Source organism: Ambystoma mexicanum, chromosome 2q, assembly GCF_040938575.1.
Source record: "Ambystoma mexicanum isolate Mex_15411 chromosome 2q, UKY_AmexF1_1, whole genome shotgun sequence".
Classification (NCBI taxonomy): Eukaryota; Metazoa; Chordata; class Amphibia; order Caudata; family Ambystomatidae; genus Ambystoma; species Ambystoma mexicanum.
The window spans coordinates 530,354,993-530,376,148 of NC_090924.1; the positions used below are offsets into that span (position 1 = coordinate 530,354,993).

Below are 21,156 nucleotides of genomic sequence, written 5' to 3' on the forward strand. Positions count from 1 at the left end.
GCTCAGCACACACGCACCACATCGCTCCTACGAGCCACGTAGTGCGTGTGTGCTGCACCAATGGAGGGCCAGCACTACGGCTGGCGTGGCCAGTAAGGCTTGATGGCGGAAGGCATTTCAGCCTGGCTGGCCACGCCAGCTGTAGCACCACTCACCTCGCCAGTGTTCCAGCTTACCTGCCTTCCAGCACGTCCGGTAAGTGGTCTGTTTTCGTGTCGGGTCTGTTCTGCTGTATGTTTGTATTGTGTATGTTGAGATGGGGGGATTGGGGGGTGTCGTGTGTTTATGAATGTGTTTTTGAGCGTTTGTGTTGTGTATGTTGAGTTGGATGTGTATGAATGTTTGTTTTTGAGGGTTTGTGTTGTGTACGTTGAGATGGGGGGGTGGGGGGGTTTGGGTCTGTATGGGTGCATGCTTGAGAGTGTGTGCCGAGTTGGGGGTGGGGGGGGGGATTTGGGTCTGTATGGGTGCATGCTTGAGTGTGTGCTGAGTTGGGGGGCGGAGGGGGTTCGGGTCTGTATGGGTGCATGCTTGAGTGTGTGTGCTGAGTTGGGGGTGGGGGGGGTTCGGGTCTGTATGGGTGCATGCTTGAGTGTGTGTGCTGAGTTGGGGGTGGGGGGGGTTCGGGTCTGTATGGGTGCATGCTTGAGATTGTGTTTGGGGCATAGTGTTTGGTTGGGGGTGAGGGGTGAGGGACATGGGGCACAGTGTTTGGTTGGGGGTGGGAGCCATGGGGCATAGTGTTGCACCCCAAGAGTGAACCCAATAATAAAGCTAAAACAGGCAGAGTTAGGTTTCCTCAAAAAAGCAAAGGATGTACATCTCCTGACTCAACGAAGGCCATACTCCTCTTGAGCAACCCAAATAGCAAACTCTAGCAGTCCAAAATAACGGAATGTCCAATCATAGGTCAATAAAATATATATAATTTAATTAAAAAGACGATATACAATAACTAAATCGAAATAAATTATAACAATGGAAAATGTGTAGTACAAAACGTAAGTTTGAAATGCAATAAAAATCGTTACCCCTCAACATATATTATGTGTTTAATACAAACTGGGGGTTGAAAAAGCCTCCGGCCGGGGGGCGCTGTTGCGCTCAGTGAAGATGGCCGCCTGATCTTCGGCTCCGATCTGTGAGGCACCGTTTTGTTGGAATTCTCCTGTTTGAACCTACGACACGTCCGCCCGATACACCAGAGGGGCTGCTGATGAGACCGGGCACCTGCTGTCCAAGCGCCGCCCACGGTGCCGCTCCTGCTGCAGAGCTACAACCCGCCGCGGGCTGGGCGGGAGCGAGTGCCTCCCCGGCCCCGCACTTGGATCCGTGGGATCGCGCCGGAGTCCCGCGGCTTGTGGCCTACTGTGGGGGAGGGGCGCTTCACTCGCTTACGCGTTCGCCCTCCCCCACTTGATACGAGGGCGGCTGGCCTCGTTCTTCGAACCCTGTCGACACCTGCACCGGACTCCAGAGCGCTCCGCTGCCCCCATCCTGGGCGGCGTGCTGCGCACCACCGAGCTTCCATCGCGGGAGCGAGTGCTTCCCTGGCCCCCGCGGCTTGCGGCCTACTGTGGGGGAGGGGCACTCTACTCGCTCCTTGCGATCGCCCTCCCCCTCTTGATACGAAAGCTGCTGGCCTCACCCTTTGCATCCAGACGGCCCCTGCACCGGACTCCAGAGCGCTCCGCTCCGCTGCCCCATCCTGGGCGGCGTGCTGCACACCATTGAGCCTCCATTGCTCCGGCTCCGGGCGGTGAGTTGCCCCTTGCCCCGATCCCCCGGCCCTACGCCTCTTATATCCCTGAGGCCGCAGGATTCTCTCGGGCCTCCTGACACGCGGTGAGTGCTGGTGCACCCCGCCACCTGAACAGGACCCTTGCCCTAATTGTGTGCCGGCCCGGGGGTCCCCCCCATTCGGGTCCTCCTCATGCCAACTTTACTGCACCACAACCGTTTCTCCCCGGATCCTTGGCCTGCGGTTGGGGGTCTCGCCGGCCTGACAAATTGACTCTGGGACACTCTGGGGAGCCTAGCCTTGCCAAGCCACCTTTCGACTGGCTCTCCTCCCGCACCCGAGTGCGCTGTGGCTACCGACCACCAACGTTCCACGTGCAACTGCTCCTGGGCCCCAGTTGTCCTTGACGCCCTCCTTCCACTGACCGCTTTACTGCCTCTTACAGGGATATTTCTCTCCACTGGTCTCTCCCCCAGCCACCAACTCCCCCTCAAGCCTTCTGGATGTGGTAGTCGGCACGTCTATCTACACGGAGACAGCCTCAACTGTCTCCCACCAATCCTCACGACTGGTGGACCTATCTCCAAGGTTGCTCTGGGGTCCTTCCACTTGCCTTCGGCGATCTGCACCGTGAGCCACCCGTCTCACTGCCTCATATGGTGGTGGTCTCCTACACCATATTAACACTTACGACCCCGGCTACTACTGCCTCTACTACTGGTCACTACCACTCGAGCCCTGACCACCCCTACAGACCTTCCGGTGAATTGCTCGGGTCCGCTCGGCGTTCACCGGCTCCTTCGTGGTCTGGCTGGGCCGTGGGGCCCCCCATCGGAGACGCCATACCCCTTCCTTCCTGGTGCTCTGCCCGAACCCCCCGTTCATACGCCTCCTTGTCCATCCTGGTGTTTCCCCTTGTGGCCCTACCCTCTCTCTTCTGTGCTTAAGTTTTCCCCTCCACCGGCAACATGTCGACACGAACCGGCAAGAAACAATCCTCGATCAATATTTTCACGAAACCCTCGGGGGCCCCCGGAGCTGAGGCATCATCACTGGAACCTTCCCCCTCACCGGTGCTGGAACCATCTGACTCCCAGAAAATGATGGAGTTTATCCGAGAGGGGTTCACCACAATTCATAATAAACTTGATGACATGAACGGCACGATTTCCTCCATTAAAGCGCATATGGAGAGGACTGATGGTCGTGTTGCCGAGATCGAGACACGAGTGAGCACCGCCGAGGACGGTCTGGGTTCCCTCCGTGCGGAGGTCTCCACGCTATCCGCCCGCGTTACGGAGGTAGAGAAGAAGAATGAGGACCTCGAATCCCGCTCGAGGCGCAACAACCTCCGCATAATCGGGGTGCCAGAGGATGGTATACATGAACCCATGGAAGATTACGTGGAGGGCATGCTACTCCAACTCCTTGACTCCCCTAAACTCTCCCCGCAGTTCGCGATCGAGAGGGCCCACCGCTCACTCATGGCGAAACCCAAACCTGGAGCACCCCCACGCCCGATCATAGCCAGGGTCTTGAACTTTCGCGACCGCGATGCACTCCTTAGGGCGGCAAGGGCCAAGGGGACCTTCTCCTAGGCGCAGCCAGGATCCACCTATATCCAGATTTCTCGGTGTCGGTTCAACGTGAGCGAAAAACCTTCCTGGCAGTGAAGGAGACTACGCGACCTCCAGGTTAAATATGCCATGTTATACCCCGCTAAACTGCGTATCGAGCATACAAACCGGGTTTACTTATTCACGCTGCCCGAGGAGGCATCCAGGTTCATAGATAAACACTTTCCCGGCTGAAATGTACTTGTAACAGTCACGGACACTGGCTCGCCACAGGTTGCTCTAATTGTTGAATGGACGCCGCCTAATCCTGCCTTAGATCTTGTCTGAACTTTGTCACTCCGTTACTATCTGATAAGGTTCCTATGTAATGCCTCATTCGCACTTTTGACAAAAATGTTATCATTGCTGTTTTTTCTCACTGTGATTGTTACCTCCAGATTCACTGACCTATCGCAATATGGCCGGATTGCTGGGCAATCTCTTGCTCGGCCCGCCCCCCTCCTTGGTGGGCTCTGGATGCCCGTCAAATGCTTTTCTCCCCCTTGTTCACCTCTCTTTAGGATTCTTTCTCAGTTCCTCTAGTTGAGCTAATATGCTTCTCGGTCCAGTGGATCGGATATATGCATTTTCACCCCTGTTCTCTTGGTTCACCACCTACTGACCATGCCCCCCCGTCACCCATGGGCCCTCCCCTGGGTGGGAACGGGTAATTTTAGTGGGCATTATGTTTATTCTAAAATTGCCTTATGGTTCGGAGCATCGCCGCCAGGCCGGTACGCAGGCCCCCCAGGCGTTGATGCCATTGTGTTTGTTCTGGTTGTTTGGGTGTGGGTTGTTCACCCCTTCGTTTGGGGGAGGGATGTGGGAGGGGGAGGGGGGAATCGGGGTTATATGTTAAAAACGGCTTGGTATTCACAGAAAGGGCAGAGTCCGAAGCATCATGGCCCCGTCGGCGATTTAGATCGGACCACATTGGGCACCGTCCACAGGGAGCACATTTCCACCCACCTGTATTTCTCTATGACTATCCCTGGAGGGTTGAGTGAGGAAACCCTGACATTTATGAGCTGGAATGTACGGGGATTGGGTAATTACAAGAAAATGAGGCTACTACAACTTCAAGCCGAGCGACATGGGACTAAAATCCTCTTCCTTCAGGAGACACATGCATGCACAGAATACTGTGAAAAATTTGCTAAAACATGGGGTCCCCAAAGGTACTTTACCACCTACTCTACCCAGAGCCGCGGAGTTATGACCCTTATTCACAGAAGCCTCAGATTCACCCCCATTGCTACGATTATCGACCCCTGGGCAGATACGTTCTACTCCATGGTACCTTACAGAATAAGGAAGTTGTCCTGTTAAATATATACGGTCCCAACATTGATGATCCCGGATTCTACTCTGATCTTATAACTCTCTTAGATGGCTTCCCTCTGATACCGATTCTCTGGGGAGGCAATTTCAACACGATATTCGACGTGGATCTGGACAGATCTGGCTCCAGACCCCGTCAGCTCTCCAGAGCGGCTTACACTACACTCTCCTCTCTTCCCCGCTTGGCCCTATTTGACGCATGGAGGCTTCTCTACCCTGATTCCCGCTCTTATTCCTTCTACTCCACGGTTCACGATTCCTTTTCTCGGATTGACAGATGGCTGGTGTCCGATGGGCTAATAAGGAATGTATCTGGTATGGCAATCCTCCCCAGGACCCTATCTGATCACTCCCCTGTGACTGTTACTCTATGCTGGGGCCCAGATCGGGATCGATCCAGATACTGGAAAATGAAGCCACATTCCCTCCTCGATCCAGTCTTTAGCTCTGAGATGGACTCGGCGATCGAGGAGTTCTTCGAGATCAATACCAACTCCGTGTCCTCACAGGCCACCCTCTGGGAGTCCTTTAAGGTCTACATCAGAGGCATTGCCCTCTCCAAGGAAAATGGTATCCTCAAAACTATTCGTAGGGAAATCGCTGAGAGCGAGGCCACGTTGTCTTCACTGGAAGCTCAGTATTCCCTAGATCCAACCCCTGTAACCCTCGCGTTAATTGGCACGGAATTGGACACCTTCTGTGCCCTCGCGGACCGCGAGCTGAGGTTTCTCGATAATCCCGGGCGGGCGAGGAGGTATGGTGAGGGCGAACGCCCCGGCCGTATCCTAGCTAGACTCCTCCGCCATGAGTTTGGCTCCCCACCCATTCCCGGAATTCAGAGACCCGATGGATCCCTGGCCACCTCCCCTGGAGATGTCAATGGGGAATTCCTTTCCTTCTACCAATCCCTATATGCACACTCTGACAGTGCTACTGCTGCAGAGATCGATGCTTATCTTGATAGACTCCCCCTCTCGGTCCTCTCTCCCGACACCATCGGATCCCTCGAGAATCCATTCACCCCTGAGGATTTCTCGGATGCTATAGAATCTCTATCCTCGGGTAAGGCCCCAGGTTCAGATGGTATTCCTGTTGAGTTTTATAAACATTTCAAATCACTCCTACTCCCCCACCTGGTTGCTCTCTGGGAGGAGTCGGTGGAGGCGGGCCAGTTCCCCCCCTCACTCCGCGAAGCCACCATAACAGTCCTACTAAAACCTAATAAATCCCCCACTCAATGCGGCTCTTACCGCCCGCTCTCACTGATCAATTGCGACGTTAAGATTTACGCAAAATTGCTCGCTCTACGACTGGTCCCATACATGCCACATATCATCCACCCTGACCAGGCGGGGTTCATCCCGGGCCGCTCCACCTCCTTAAATCTGAGACGTTTTTTCAATATTATAAGTAGAGTGAACCCTGGTGTACACGCGGTGGCCGCGAGCCTAGACATGCAAAAAGCTTTTGATTCGGTCTCGTGGAACTACCTCTGGCGTGTACTTGATAAATGGCAAATTTGGTCCCACCTTTGTATCCTGGGTCAGGCTACTTTACTCCAACCCCTTTGCCAGAGTTCGTACTGAGGACCGCTGCTCCCCCCTATTCCAAATAGCTAGGGGCACCAGACAAGGCTGCCCCTTCTCGCCCTTAATCTTCGCTGTGGCAATGGAGCCGTTTGCGGACATGCTTCGCCAAAACCATGCGCATAGGGGTCTACGTACTGCCGGTTCCTCAGATATAGTCTCTCTATATGCTGATGATGCTCTTCTCTATATCCGCTCCCCCGAAACTAATTTAGCCCTAATACTGGCAGACATTGCTCTCTTCGGGCGGATCTCTGGTCTCACGGTGAACTGCTCTAAATCAACCCTCTTCCCCGCTCACGCCCAGCACACTCCCCCCTCCCGATACCATGGGATTCACATGGGCCCAATCTAGATTCACTTACCTGGGCGTAGTGGTGTCACGTCATACTGAACGGGTCTTGGAAGATAATTTTCAGTCATACCTCACAAACCTTATGATAAAAATACAGGGCTGGAACAAACTTCCGATCTCACTGGCGGGTAGGATAGGGGTACTGAAGATGGTGGTACTTCCCCAACTACTGTACAGATTTACTAATATTCCGTTGTGGCCGGGAGCTGACTTTTTTCAGGCATTGACACGCGCCCTTAACTCCTTCCTCTGGCACTCCGGTGCGGTCCGCCTTAAGCTCAAGACCCTTTCTGCCCCAATGGAAGCTGGTGGCTTTGGGGCACCAGACTTCCTCAAGAACTGGCTGGCGGCTCAACTCCAACACACTGGTTCAATATATCGGACCCCCCACCCCACGTTAGACTGGAAAGGCCGTCAGTCAGCGATCGCGACATCCGATCTCTGGTGTTCGTACCAATGCCAGCGGTATCGGACTCACTGGACCCAGCGACATGCACATCCTTGGCCTTGTACAAATCTTGGCAAATATTGGGCACCGCCCATCCCTTTCACGGTAACTTCCCAATTTGGAATTTCCTCCCTGGGGTCCCACGAGTCCCTCCCTCCGTGGTTCGCACGTGGGCCGAGGCGGGTTATGAATTGCTGCGTGATATATTCGAACAGGGTAATTTTATAGAATGGCCTGACCTCCCGGCCCCCCTTAGACGGAAACCTTCCGTCTGGCTTCAGTATTCATCCCTCCGTAGAGTACTCAAGCACAAGTACACATGCTTCCCAACACTGCCACCTGATGAACCTGCAATCACCGAACTGTCCTCACCTGACCCAATGAGGGGCAAAATTTCCAGACTATACACCTTACTTCAAACCAGGACACCCCCTACATTCTCCAAACTACGGCGCTCCTGGGAGACAGATCTCTGCCTCGAGATAACCGATGAGCGCTGGTCCCACATGTGTGCACGGATCCATGGGGTATCCTTCAACTCCCGGTTCAAATTGATCCAATTCAAGGTGCTCCACAGGTACCACTACACCCCGACCAGGCTACATCGCATCTCGAGCGACTCCTCCCCTAGGTGCCCTAGATCCAGCTATGAGGATGCCGACTACATCCACATGATCTGGTCATGTCCCTGACTCACTCAATTCTGGATCTCAGTGTGCTCCACTACATCGACCATCCTCGAATCCCCCTTCTTGCCATCCCCAATGAAATGCCTATTCCATGATTTCCCCGAACTCCACCGGGACTCCAGAAAACTGGCTGGCCTCTTTATGCTACTAGCGGTGCGTACAATTCTACTTTGCTGGCTACGGCCTATCACCCCCACCCACGCGCAGTAGCTCAGAGCTGTTACGTGGGCCTCTGACACCAAAGAATCCTGGGCGGTTCAGCAACCCGCCTGCTCCAGGCCTAGAGATATCTGGCTGAAGTTCCGCTCATTCATGTCCTCCACTGATACCGACTCAGATCCAGCATCCCCAGCTCCCTCTCCTAACCCAACCTAAGGTGGTCCCTGAGCTGTCTTTCATCTACCTTCGTTCCGACCTTCTATGGGTCCCCCTGGTGCATATGTCGATCCCATTTCCTTTATGTACCCCGTTTATATGTACTCTATGAAATGTGCCGATTGCTCCGTTTTGATTCTGAAGGCTCTATTGTTACTCACCTGTATCTGCGTTACCAAGCTGAATGAATAAACAAAAGTTTAAAAAAAAAAGAAAAAGCCTCCGGCCACGCCCCGCCTACCGCCCCGCCCACATTACTTTTCGGCCCACTAGAACACTCATGTAAGGTACTTTCGGCCTTCTGTCAAAATTAGTTGTGCACCCCAGCATTAGAGAGTAACAAATTTTGTATAAAATTGTTCTTTAAATTCATGATTTGACTTACAGAAAACGGACTAACGTTGAAGCACATGACTGCACGAAGGAAGTGGGTTTTATTGAAATAGATCCTTTCCTGCAGCAACGTGGTGGCTCAGTGGTTAAGGATATTGACAAGAGTCTGGGAGCTCTTAGGTCGAGTCCCAGCAATTGATTTTCATATCCATTTTAAAACGATAGATCTAAGGTGGTTCTTTTATGACATTCTTTGTCATGTAGTGGCATGCACATCCTAGTTTCTTTTCTCAATTAAGACATTTTTGGCATGGCACACCTGCCAGTGGCACTTGTAAAAGGCCATGCAGTGGGACGGGTCAGTGGCAGGTGTCACATGCCATGTTCGGATCCTACCCCAACTGCGATAATGTTCACCAGTAAAGAAAGAAGTTGAACTTAGGGCACAGCCTGTGTGTTCCTATGGCCCGTGTACCTCCATGTAATTGGCCACTATTAATCTTCTTGTAGCCAATCACATGGAGGCGTAGGCGTAGATGCTCGGACCCCGGAGGAGACTCCACGCTCTTCTCCGAGACCAGGGGGAATAGTGTTAAAAACCCTGAGTCTACGGGTTAAACCCAGAGATAAGGCAGGTATGCCAAGCACGGTCTGCTGGGTGATCCCAGCTCACGTAGCAGACCGGGTGATCTGTCGCAGTAGGGTGGCCCCTGCCTTTGGTGGCTGCATAACTGCGTAAGTAACTATTTGTTGTGTGCTCTGTGCCCCCGCCCAACGGTGAGGCAGGTCCGTGTGCCCCGGGGTAAGTCACAACAGTGGTATCCTGGATGAAAAGTGCAAACACGACGCACATTTTAAAATGCAAATAAATAGCATACCATCAAGGACCCTGGTACATTTGATAGAATCAAGAAGGCAAATATCAGGTTGTGGTGGTCTAAAGAAGCCGTGGCACGGAAAAGTAGGCACCAGAGAGAAGACTGCACACCAATAAAAGAATACTCACAGATCACACTCCGGCAGAGGCTTTTATACAGCATCAACGATCACTGCAAAACAGAGGCTTCATGCTGCAAGGCCACCCTTCTTTCGAAGGCATATTCAAACTTGCCCCTATTGTTTTGCCATCATTTCCGCATCTACAGAGACCTGTACCGGATTGGCTGATCTTGTGCACCAAAAAAGGAAGTAACCGAAAGCCTAGAATGCAGTTGGGAGGAGTAGCTGCAATTAGGAGCCCCAAGTAACTGCTGCAGCCATCTTTAAGTAGCAATAAACGTACGTAATATTCGTTTATAAAGTATCTAGTGAACAAAGCTCAATAGAAAAAGCATCAAAAGCATTTATTTCTCTAAATAAATTGTACCTATATTGACATATTAATGGCAAACAAGATGTACTTAAAAACGTTTATTTTAAAATGTGATAAATAAGATTTATGATGTGCATAAAGGTGAAAACCTCAAAGCTTTATTAGTTGCCAAGTTGTGAAATTACTATTGCCTTACTGATATCACGGTTGTCAAATATTTTAGGTCAATATGGCTACCGCTTTTAACAAAGCCACCATGTTGGTTTAAGATAGTTTAGACGTCTAATGCAACGTAAGCTGCATGTGCAGTTCCTCTCAACGTTTGTGTTGTATTCTTCAATGAAAAAAAGACCCCAATGGTTCCTTTTACAGGAGTTAATTCCGACAGCTAAGATCTTACAGACTTTTAAGTTAGGGCGAACACCCTAGAATAACATCATCCCTGGAAAAATGCCATTATTATGTGAAATCAGAGGACTAACATTCTTTATTTGGCAGGACAAAGTGAGGCAGAAATGGTTGCATATTGGGATATGTAATACGCAGCACTATGGATCAATCTGTCGGAAAAAGTGTAAAATACTTTTTTGTATCCATAAGTTTCACGTCTCACTGTACCTCCTTGCCCCCTTTATTGTGCCACACCCTCCGTGCTACCTTTCCAACGGTTTCTTCTGTTCCCTCTCTTTCCAACAGATGCAAACTTTTGATTGTCGGTACAGGGGGGGGGGGGGGGCGGGAGGTGGTTCACATGTGTATTGGCCACATCCCTGTGACACACACTCCAAAGGTTTGTATACGGGGTGATTTGCATACACCCACCCATCACTTTAAGCAAAGTATAGTGTGCTGCAAACCCACCTGATTGGGTGAAGAAGTATGTATCAGAAGCTCCATTCTCTTTGATTTACCTATCTGTAATCGTTTTTAATAGTGTAGATAAGTGAATTTGCCAGAACATTGCTGGCAATTCTTAAGTTTACTGTGATTTGCCATTAGTTTGACAGGCTTATATAGGGATGTAACTTAGCAAAAACTGGACTTGAAGCCACACCAACATGTTGAAAATCCAACCCCTTTTTTCACACCTAAAAACTAGTACAATAGCAAGAGGGGAGGTTATTTTTTTAACTTACGTATATTTAAGCAATCTGCATTATTAAAATAAAAAATAATGACGCAAGGCTGAAAACGTTTTACTTATATATGCCATACATTTCTTGACCTTGGAACAATGAAAAGCTCCCAAGTCAAAAAGGAGATTCCTGGAATCAGTCTTGAGTCATCAGGGGACTCCATCCTAGAGTCAGCCATGGCTAGTTCAGGTAGATCATCCGACACCATCCTGAAGTATGTGTATAGGCCGAAATATTCTAATGAGATGACTCTAGAGTCATCACAGAAACTACTCCAAGAAGAGTTCTGATTACTTCCAGTGATGATCTTGTATTACTCCAGGGTGACCCCCATGACAACTTCAGGATAGGTGGGGTCTTACTCCAGGATGACCCTGTGACAACTTTAGGATGGGTTTGAAATTGTGAACGATTTGCAGAATAATTTCAGAATGTTGCTTTCAAACCATTTAGGAAAAGGGTTTCGATTCCTTGTGTTTAAGATGGGTGATATTACTATAGGGTTCGACTTATGAATAGTGTAATGGAAAACATGGAATTTGCAGCCGTTACTTGCCTTCTTTGCTAGAGCACTCAAATGTCATTAACTAAGGTTTGCTGATTTAGTATACAAAACTACAAATCCACCCCACAATGTCACGAACCAACCTCTAAACTCCCTCATTTCATATCTCAACTCTAACGAACACAGCATCACACCCAATAAACTCCCACAATTACAAATCACTGCACTAAAATAAACACTTTGTGACCTAACCAGAATCCGTTAAAGGTCTACCTGCATGACAAGATTGCCGATCACTTCACCCAATACCAGTGTGAGCAGCTAGCAATTAGTTCGACCATTCACCACACCTAAGAAAACATTAGCTGACCCCCAACAGAAACCCAATAGCACAAAAACATGTACCATTTACAAGTTGGCACCAAACTACAAATTCACCAGATCAACTAGAATAGTTCTACACACAAGAGCACTTGCATCTTGAGTTTCACAGAGCAGCATTGTAGATTAGTAGCAGGGGCTGACGTAGCACCCAAACTCAGTTGTGGGGGTGTTACAATTCCATTGTTTTTTTAACTAAAAAAAAAAAAAAGTTAATCTGAAAGATTGCGCAGTTGTGTGGTAACGTGTAGGTGTCACTTCTTTGTCCAAATAGGCATGACTGTCATACTGTAACAAGAACACACTTAAAATTTGGGATGAGTTTCTGAATATGTACTAGTTCTTTAATTGTAAATATGTATTCTTATCTGCATGTAGTTCTACTGTTTTACTATTTATTGCCGACAGTTGTTAATCTACAAAATGTACAGATAAATATATAAAAAGACGTGGTGATAGAGTTCAGCTTGTCAAATTAGATCTGTCCGACAAAACATTTGTAGCAGACAATCGACGGGTTACTTTATAGTCCAATCTTTTGCAGTTGTTGCACAGCTACATCTCCAGGAACTGCAACATTACACAGACATTTGCAGATTTAATGCTGTGTCTATCAATTGTCCAGGTGAAGTAAGAGGCAGGTTCTAAGGAAGGAATGTAGGAGGAATGAAGAACACTAGCCATCCCTGCCAAAAGACTTAGGGTTTCCAGCTTTTGTGAACAGCCATTAATACATTTTGGAATAGTCAGTTTTCAGTCATCAGCTTTTACAATATAATTCTCTTTTTTCACTGCATCTTCTTTTTCCAGATTCCAACAGTAGCTGCTTTTTCTCCTCTACCTTTCTTTTTAAAGCCTCAATTATAGCTTTTCGTTATTTCATCAAATGTTTCCTGTGTCTTAATACCGTTTCTTGGCTGCGGGTATGAAAAAGGCAAGTTGAAACTTCATAATGTGACTACCAATACAACAAACATTTTGCCTGAGCTGTACACTTGGGTGACTCCCCTTAAGCGCGATCCTCTCCGCCCCCTTGGTGTTTTGCTTATTCTTGCTCTCCTTGGCGCTTTCCCTCCCTCCCCATGCAGCTACCCACAACTCTGTAGCTGCACACATGTGTATGGGTACATAGCCTTGAGAGTGCTCTGTGACCACTATAATTTATAAATAGCGGATAGCTTTGTCACCAATTCCACATGGTCTACGTATAACCTTTTAACTGCCATGGGTTTTCCCCCAGTGCCAAGGCCTTTTTTGGCGATTTTGGTATTTCACCATTCAATGCCTTCTAACATTTTGTTCTTCATTAACCCCTTAAGTGCCGAGCCATCTCGTCCTTGGCAACAGGGAGGTAATCCCAGGCACTTGAGTTAAAGCCCTTGAATGAGTAGGACAGAAAATGGATTGGTATTTGCGAATCGCGCTCTACCTTGGACATCCTCGATGTGGACTAAACTTTCAGGATTGCATCTAAGGTAAAACAAAAATAAAAAAAGATAGTTAAGGAGTTTAGGAATTTCTATTTAGGGAATCAATCCAGGATGTCCAAGCACCACTAAATACTTTTAGCACAACGCAAAATCCATTGACCGGTCTCTCAGGACTCACCCTTATCATCAAGTACCATCAGAAAATTGTTTCAAGATATTTTCACATCAACTTCCAAACCTGGTCACCATACCAAGAGTTGATTTTCAAGGCCTTGAAGACGGCCAAGGTCAACACATGTGTCACCCGACTTTATGGGAATAAATTCACCTACAGATGAATAACCCAATATTGTTTTACTTTCATTCTAAAAGACTGTATACCTATCTTTAAGGAGGTAGAGTGTGATTCGCCAATACCAATCCATTCTCTGACTTGGACTACGGTCCCCGAGGGCATTCAACCCATAGCACTTTGCCAATAACAAGAGAAATCAGTAGACCATCTATACTTTAGAGAGTTACTCTAGAGGAAAGTGGAATGAGGTGAGCATTGTGCAGCATTCATCTCTATGTGTGAAAAAAGGGAACAACTCCGCATAGGGACGTCAGATGTACCCTCCTCCCTCAAACATCAAATAGATGTGTGTGTTCTTTAAAAAGACAAGAACCTGTTTGTTTCTTAAACGTACATATCAACCACAGAGAGCCCCAGCTTGCAGACAGTAACATGTACAGGAAATAGGAGGGTATGCAGGGACAGAACCCATGACCAAAGTGATCTGGGGGAACAAAAAGTCATTACACCTTAGAAGGAAGGCCATTGCTAATATGAGCCAGGCACTATCCTCCAGAAGAGTCAGATGTCTCCTCCCACCCAAACCCCCCCACCCCGTGGGGGGATGGGGGGAGGGTCAGCATAAAAACGCTTGAAGACCACTGCCTTAAGGGAATAAAGTGACCTCCCGTTTTCAAATAGCAAAGCAATTAACAGCACTCTTTCACACCCAGGTCAGAACTGCTACTACCGCGCCAGTTCTCCGATACCAAGGCTGCTTAAAAATCCAGGCAAGCATGAAAATAGCTCAACATCATCTAATGAGAATGAACTGGTCCCATCATTAAAGAAGAAAAAACATAATAAGCATTCACCCGAGATCATCATAAACAATGATCAAAAAAGATATTTTCAAAATTAATGACAGGGATCACTATGCCTAGCAAGCATTAAATAAAGTTTACAGGCAAACTACCTTCAATTAACTGCTGAGGTCAAGTAGTTGGAAAAAACAAACGGCATTGAGAGGCAATAAAATCCCTCCGGGAACTTCATCAACCTATACAGAGAATCTGACAAGCATAACTAGAACATGCAGTAATCCAGAGTCCCTGAACCTTACATTTGTATATATTAAATCATGTAGCGATTTCCCCAAAGTGTTGAACAAACTAAACGTAGATGGAGTAGAGCACGAGTCATTGGGGGGGTAGGTGGGGATTCGAACACGGTCCCCTACACACAAAGGCTGGCACAACTAACCCTACTGTGAACCAAAAAGGCAATGGAAAACAGGGGTGAACAAGCCATCTGTGTGTTCTTTAAAATAAATGGCATAAAAAAAAAACTCTGCATCCGTAACTTCCAGCAGTGAAAAAATATTCACAAGCATTACAAGACAAAATGAGTCTTTGAATGCCGGACAGTTTGCTTTTTATAGGGGGTAGCTTTACAGAACCTCTTTAGGGGTGCTTGGACCTTGAACTTCAGAGTACCTGCCCTGTACACATTCACATTACACAAATCAAATCTCAACAATATTCCCCAGCTTGAAAGGGTGGGGGAAAGGGGGGGGGATTCGGGGGTGGGGAGGCGTTGAGACTCCTTTAATGCAAATTCAGTTGCTGGACAGGCCACTTTATTTGTTGGTTGGTGTTCAATGGCTTAAGTGAAAGCAATGATCAGGTTGCAAGCATTGTTAAGAGAAATAAATAGATGGGGTTGGGGGCATCTGGTTAGAGGAGTATTTTTCTCCCCCTTCTTCACAAGAGTTTGGATGGCCAATATTTGCAACCATTCTCTGTGCGCAGAATCACAACAACAAATCCAAGTCCAAATGACACTGTGCCAACAGAAGGAGGAATGCAGGAATCGAAGAACTCATTCATCAGGGTGTTACAACCATCCCCAGCCTGAGACTACACCTGGCAGTGTGTGCAGCAGACCCTGTACCACACAGCGGCTCAAACAGTCTGCCACACACTTCACAACTTAGTCAGCCTTCAAGCTAGCCAAACAAAACTTTGCCACTTGGCACACTGCTTCAGAATTAAGCAATATTAAAAGATACTGCGAAAGTCACACACGCTTCCCACAAGCCACACATCAACAATCCCCACACAAGGGAAATCTATGCCAGCGGGTGTCTGGGCAACTTATTGAAAATACAAGCATTGTGCCCTCTATATACAATAGATCAGGGGTCTCCAACCTTTATGTTGGCGTGAGCTACTTTCAGTGGGCGGCCAACAGCGAGAGCTACTTGTACTTTTTTTTGCTGTAATTTTCCCTTTATAAATATAAGGAATAACAGTCGTTTACGATTATGTTAAGTTCAAAAATCTCTATTGCATTTTGTTTTATTAGAAGTTCTCATAAAGACTTTCCCAATGTAGGAAAATGATTGGCACATTCAGTGTGAAGGTTGACACTGCAAGCCATCCACAAGTGCTCTGTAGTCTGATGTATAACTTGATACAGCAACTCGAATGGAGTCCCTCAGATGCTCATCGTTCAGGCGGGTTTGAAATTTCTATTTGATGAAGTTCATATATGAAAATGCAGATTCACAGAGATAGGTGGAACCAAACAGAGAAGTCACTTTTAATGCTGCTGTGCAAATGTTACTGTACTCCTTGTAATCAACAAGGCTCCAGAAATTGGTGTGAGATGGTCTGCTTTTCAACTGAATGTCCCCTTGCAGGCTTACAATCGCCAGTTCCATAGCAAAACTGTTCAGAGTAAAACAGCTCACTCATTTCTTCTGCAAGTTCAAACATTGACTTCCATGAAGGGGTTTGCGATGAACATCACACACAGTTCAATCCTTTCGAAATCCCTGAACCGGTCACTGAACTCTTAAGCCTGCTCAGGAGACTGCTGTATTTGTCTATATTCAGGAGTTGATGACTAGCTGTATGCTCCGTCAGCATTTGCATTACACAAGGGAAATAATGCATTTTTCTTTTCTCCACTTGTTCACTGAAAAGGTTAAGTTTAGACTTAAATGTCTTTACTGTGCTTATGTCAGCAATGGTTTTACCCTTTCCTCGTAGTTCACAGTTCAGGGTATTTAATTTGATCTGCCAGAAATGCCAAATCAAGTAGACAAGAAATGCTGCATAATTGGCCGATGTCTTAATTTCTTGACCTCATGAAGTCTGATTTCTGGCAAAAGTGAAAGAAAGCGACGTAGTATTTCCCCCTGCTAAGCCATCAGACTTACGTGTGTAGCAACAGATCACTATGTGCGGCAGATAGTTCTTCCAGGAATATTTTTAACATTTTGTGCTGTTTGGCCTTTGCACAGATTGAATTAATAATTCGCACAACAGGGGCCATTACGTGATCAAACCCCATCACTTTGGCACAAATTGCCTGTTGGTGGATGATGCAGTGGTAGTGCAATAATGGAGGGAAATCAGGGTCTGCCTTACAGCACGCAACAAAACCAGAATGACGCCCTGGTGCACCATCAGTTGTTATTGCCACCAACTAATAATAATTCTTAACCTCATGTAGATATCAACACCTCTGGTTGTGGATTTCAGAGGCGACGAGGTCAAGAATTCCTCTTTGTTGGTTAAGTCTTCAAACACCATTAGAGCAAACAGCGCCAGCAAGCGGCATCACTTGCATCAACCGTTTCATCACACTGAATGGAGGAAAAAAAAAAACCATGCTCAAGTCTTTTTCTAATTGCCCCATCACATTCGCTGATAGCGCAGATACCCTCCTTGCCATTGTGTTTGCACCTAACTGCACATCTGAAATGGCAGACATAATTCCAGGGCAGTTTTTACAATCTTTTAAAACTGATTCAGCCACGTGAGCCATCGCACCTTTCACAACTGCACCATCTGTAAAAGTGCATTTGTGTTTTGCCAAATAATGTGCAACTTTGAAGGATACCTCTGTCGCAGCATTTGCTTTCTTTGCTGGTTGGGTAAAAAAATGATTGTTGCATCTGCAGGGCAGTTTTTAGTTCAGCTACTTTTGGGATTGCAGAAGTTCTTTTCATATTGTATGAATTGTCCCAAAATGCCTCTCGAGATGACTCTTGCCACCTCAACTTGGCACTGCAGATTAAACGCACACACTTCCCTTTTACGCTTGCGAAAAATAAATCGGTCTCCCACTCTTGACGAAAATGACATGCCTTTTGTTGGATGATCCGCCTACTTCTGCATCCATGATTTCAACAAGTGTCGTTTTGTTTGTACATTTCTTTTGGGACGGTACGTGCAATGTAATCTGAAGAGGATTTCAATGTGTTATTATGGTTTTAAAAATAATTGAGCACACAAAATTCTGCTTAGTCAAAAAACCAATGCCATTTTAGCACATTCGCAAATCCGAAAAATATTAACTTTGTGGCATGCACCTATGCCAAGTACTTTATAAAGATGTTATATGCTTGACAAACTGCTTAATCACATACATGCTTCTGTGTTTTTAAATATTTAACATCTCAGCAAAAGTCTCTCAACCTGCTGAGCTACCCTGGTAACCTACTGTAGAGTGGGTCTATGGATCCCTTAATGTACTCAAAATCGCTAGATTACCAACTGTATTTTGGGTGCACCCAAGCCAAGAAAGTGATTTAGAGTGGAATTGATGCAGTGTGGAGTTTGGAAAGAAGCAGCATGAAAGAAGTTGCCCCATTTATAAACATTTCCTTTGAATAGAGTTCAAATGCCAACTCTGCCCCTACACTGGCCCTTGTGGGATTCCCCCTTTACATTTCTCCCCTCCGCCCTCCCACCCCCATTTCCACTGCTGAGTGGAATAGTGTACCTGCACATCTCATTCACGTTCCAGTGGCCTACTGCACACCAAATACGAGAGATTCTCTTCAGAGGGCGATCGACCAAAAGAAGAGCCTGGGTCCAACAAGGCTGCAGCTACTATTAGAAACGGCAGGGCTCTGGCGAGGAAGTCCCGAGGGGGCTTGCTCGCCAGAGCCCCGTCACCTAAAAGTAGCTCACATGATTGCAAATGAGCCAAGGGTGAAGCGGAGACATTAAGCATCATAGTTAAATGTCTCCATTTCACCCCGGGCTCATTTCCAGTATAAATAAATAAATAAATAAATATTCACTTCCACCGATCCACCCGACCCAACAACTTACCTCAGCAAGACATGTTTTCCTGGAATGCCACTGTCAGCTCGCTCCTGCAATCCAAGCCCCAGCCTCAGCCACCTGATGCGAGGCGCCATGGTGCTTTTTAAAGAAAAAAGCCTGGGCAAACTGAGTAGCACAAAGAAACCACTGTGGCCAAAAGGAGCCCAGCTCCCAGCAAAGAACGTGCTCTGGCCAATCACAAGGTGCAATCTAGAAGCTATAGAGAATTGCAGGCCTGTGATTGGTCAGAACACTTCCTAGCATCATTCTTTTTTTTCCTGAAACTCGAGCGCGAGCTACTTCAAAGGCTCTGGCGAGCTACTCGTAGCTGATGATCGACTGTTTGGAGACCACTGCAATAGACACATTCTCACAGGGGCTATGGGACACTGCAATGTTCTTAAGCAGACGACAGTCAAATCTTGAATATCGCTGGGTCCGTGCAACTCTTTCCTTCACAGTAAAGCACTGCAATGATTTTGCTCATACCCACTGAAGGTGCAGTCATGTGTACGAGTTGTATTATGCACCGTACCAGATACAAAGCAACGTCGTACACAAGGGAACAGCAAGCACATGGATAATGGACCATTTTAAAGCAACCAGGGATTTTGCAAAGGTTTAATACATTAAGCTTCTTCCGTTTAAGCCCACATGTGCACGGTCCCCTAGGTACCAGGGAGGATAAGTGCTCATCCAAACTAGCAATCAAAATATGTTAACATATAGCGGTGCCAGCAAGATAGCAGGTTATTTGGCTTTTTTTTTTTAAACATGTTCTTGATAACTGTCATGCGATGAAGTAGTAGTTGCTTTACAAATACCCTCCTTGGTTCCCTCCTCCTTCTCCTCACCTGTACTCAGTTCTTCTGATGAACTGTCTGTGTTTATGGCTCTCCTTTCTCTCCAAAGGTCCAGTCCTTTCTTGTTGAGTTTGGGACGAGCTCCACTGGAAGCCACCCTGCCCGCTGTCAAACAGCAAGGCAGAAGGGACCCTCAGGGAGTCCACCCCCAATTCCAGGGAAAAGCGTGGCTGAAAAACCCTGGTGTGCTTGGATGTAGTAGCACTCCGAATATCAAGGCTGAAGGCTTTCCGTTGATGTAGATGAGGACTACAATTCCCAGAAGACACTGCTGGAGTCGAGCTAGCGATGGAGACCTTAGCCGAGGAACAAGGAAGAGGTCTGCAGAAGGCTGCGTGGTGGGAAGGAGCATACAATCGTAGATGTATGTACAACAAGTTAGGAAAGAGCACTAGAGTGGTAGAAGGATCAAGGACTACAAAGCGGGAGGAACTGAAGAGAGGAGGAATCACCAAGAGAGATCAAAGGCACAAGCGGGGAGTAAGAGAGGAGCACTAGCGTACAAAACCTGGCGAGGAAAGCAAGGTTGCAACGCATCGATTACCGCGAGTGACGCCTATTTATATGCGTCATGACGGTAACGTGCAGACGGTAACGTGCAGGACGTGGGAGACTAGACCGCTGGTGGAGGAACGGAATCAGCCCTTCCATCGGCTCCATAGCTTCCATGGAGCGCGCGTCATGACAATAACAAGATAGTCACTCTACAGGCAGTGGTCTTCAAACTGTTTTGACCCCGAGCCCTCCATAATAAGAAAAAAAAAAAAAAAAAAGTGTACCTGGCTTGGCCCACTCTATACACATGGACTCCAAAATGTTTATGGTGCCAAATGGAGGTGTGGGTGCCAAACATTCTTTCAAAATCATTGCTTGCAATAACTCAAATTAATTAGAGGGCAAATATTTGTAAACGCAGCATTCAGAATTTTTTGCTACATGGGACTCGACTGTAGTTGGAAATTTCATACTGTAACGTAGGACATACTCAAGTAATACAACTTGATTACTATCAATGCAGTCACTTGCAAGTTGGACAGAGGCATACTGGAGAACTAGTGTTAAGGGTGGGCCTGCCTTTCAGCAGCCAGCCAACACTATCGGGTTACATTTTTGCAATAGCCAACCACAGGTTTTCTTACACATTTGACCGATATTCAGTCTTTAGGGCTACAAGTGTTGAAAAATCCAATCTTGCGAAGGTACGAGGTGCTGAAAGCTAGCAGTACATTGACTGTGCATTTGGATAGAGCAGGAAACTGCATTTTGCCAAAATCCACCCAAGGACAATTTTTTGAATTGGCTCCCCAGTAGGCAGCCACTTTGAAGTTCCATTAGTTCCTCCTGGAGGTGTATTGGGAGGTGGGCGGGCCCCTACGTCTGCTAGGAAAGGCCGAACCACGCAGTCATTGATGCTACAATTGTCCTCTGGAAAGTACTTTTGAGAGTGGTTCTGAGATGGGTTCCCATTAGTTCAACACATGAAAAGATCATACTCCGCCTCCTCAAAAGCATCTGGCAATAATGGAAATGCATTCGGAATGCAGACATTAACCCTCCTTCTCAAAATCTCCAATTTCTTCTTGAATGCTGACATTTGTGTGTTCATAGCTATTGATGCGGTTTCTTTTTTTGTGCCTTGCAGGGA

General features: G+C 47.3%; 1 protein-coding gene across 5 annotated transcripts in view; it reads right to left on the reverse strand.

The window, feature by feature from the left end:
• The window catches only part of ERI2 (ERI1 exoribonuclease family member 2), a 282,343-nt gene that overhangs the window by 241,002 nt on the left and 20,185 nt on the right, over positions 1-21,156 (reverse strand). The gene's annotated exons all lie outside the window — the stretch shown is intronic.